The sequence below is a fragment of the Vombatus ursinus genome, unplaced genomic scaffold (genome assembly GCF_900497805.2).
Source record: "Vombatus ursinus unplaced genomic scaffold, bare-nosed wombat genome assembly UNPS02014807.1, whole genome shotgun sequence".
Taxonomy (NCBI): domain Eukaryota; kingdom Metazoa; phylum Chordata; class Mammalia; order Diprotodontia; family Vombatidae; genus Vombatus; species Vombatus ursinus.
The window spans coordinates 20,134,347-20,136,323 of NW_020954585.1; the positions used below are offsets into that span (position 1 = coordinate 20,134,347).

General features: G+C 39.4%; 1 pseudogene; it reads right to left on the bottom strand.

Annotated features, from left to right (window-relative positions):
- Positions 1-247: 247 nt before the first annotated feature.
- On the bottom strand, positions 248-1,311 carry LOC114052034 (annotated as a pseudogene).
- Positions 1,312-1,977: the final 666 nt, after the last annotated feature.

A 1,977-nucleotide genomic window follows, 5' to 3' on the forward strand; every position in this document is an offset into this window, starting at 1 on the left:
TGTTTTATATTTGAATGGAATAACAAGTTGTACTTGGTAAAATTGTAGTTGTATGTATAGTCATGTTTTTTATTGTACTATTATGGAAATGTTTGTTTTGTTCCATAAATTAAAAATAATTTTTTGCATTGAATATGGTGACTTTATTGATGGTACACAATATAGGACTCTAGGCTTCCCCCATTCCCCATTATAGGGGTGCTTTGGGACAAAGATGTGAATGGGGCATGGGATCCCCAGTATAGGATCATAGGTTAGGGATGTGGGCTCCCCAGTGGTGTAACTCTTTTTTGGCTGTGGATGAAGATCCATGGCTTTTCACTTTACACCTTGGAGGCCATGTAGAGCATGAGGTCTATTATATGGTTGCTATAACCATACTCATTGTCATAGCAGGAAATGAGCTTAACAAAATAGTTGTTGAGGGCAAGACCAGTGCCAGCATCAAAAGTAGAAGAGTGGGCGTTGCTGTTAAAGTCACTGGATACAACTTGGTCCTCTGGGTAGCCTAAGATGCCCTCCGAGGGTCCCTATGATGCTTGCTTCATCACTTTCTTGATATCATCATATTTGACAGGTTTTTCCTGGTGGCCGATCAGATTCACAATAGATACAGTGGGAGTAGGACGACAGAACGCCATGCCTGTGAGTTTCCCATTCAGTTCAGGAATGACCTTACCTAGAGCCTTAGCAGCACCAGTGGAAGCAGAATTGATATTTTGGGTAGCACCACACCTATCATTCCACAGCTTGTACTATCTTCTGGGTAGCAGTAATGGCATGGACTGTAGTCATGAGTCCTTCCACAATACCAAAATTGTCATGAATGACTTTGGCCAAGGGGGCCAAGCAGTTGGTGGTGCATGAGGCATTATTGACAATCTTAAGGTAATTATTATATTTCTCATGGTTTACTCCCATCATGAACACTGGGGCATCAGCAGAAGGGGCAGAGATAATGACCCATTTGGCTCCACTCTTCAAGTTAGCTCCAGCCTTTTCCATGGTGGTAAAGACACCAGTGGACTCTATAACATACTTGGCTCCAACATCTCCCTATTTAATATTGGTAGGATCCTGCTCCTGGAAGATGGTAATGACTTTTCCATTGATCAACAGCTTTCCATTCTCAGTCTTGACAGTGCCTTTGAACTTGACATGGGTGGAATCTTATTTAAACATATAAACCATGTAGTTGAGGTCAATGAAGGGGTCATTTATGGCCACAATGTCTATTCCACCTGAGTTGAATGCAGCCCTGTTCACCAGGCACTCAATACAGTCAAATCCATTGACTCCGACCTTCACCATCTTGTTTCAGGGATGCAACTGAAGCAGTAGATCCTGGCTTGGGAGAGGAGATGAGCGCCAAAAATAATTTTTTTTTAAAAAAAGGGTATGGACAGTTTAATTATTTGGCTGTAATTCTAAATTTGGAGTAATTCTAAACTGATATCCAGAAGAGTTGGTCCATTTTGACAATTGAACATCAGCAGTACATCAGTAAGATTATCCTACTGAAGCCCCACCAATATGGACTGTTTCTATTTTTTTGTCACCTTTGTCAATTTATGTGGTGGGGGGATAGGTAAAATTTCAAAGCTATTTAAATGTGCATTTCTTATTTTTAATGATTTAGAGCATGTTTTAATGTAGTAATTTATAGTTTGCAAATTTGTCTTTTGGAAACCATTCTTTTCCTTTGACCACTTATCTATTGAGCAATGGCTCTTGGTATTATATAGTTGTATCAATTCTCTGTTTATTTTGGATATTAGACTATTATTGGTAATACTTGATGCAAATTGTTTCTCCATTCTTTTCCTTGTAGAAATCTCTTCTTTTCCAAGTTAAGTATGGAATAGAAGGAATTTCATATGTGTTAAAGTCTTGATGTTTCTATCATGCTCCTTTCTCTCTTTTACCTCCTACACACACACACACACACACACACACACACACACACACACACACACA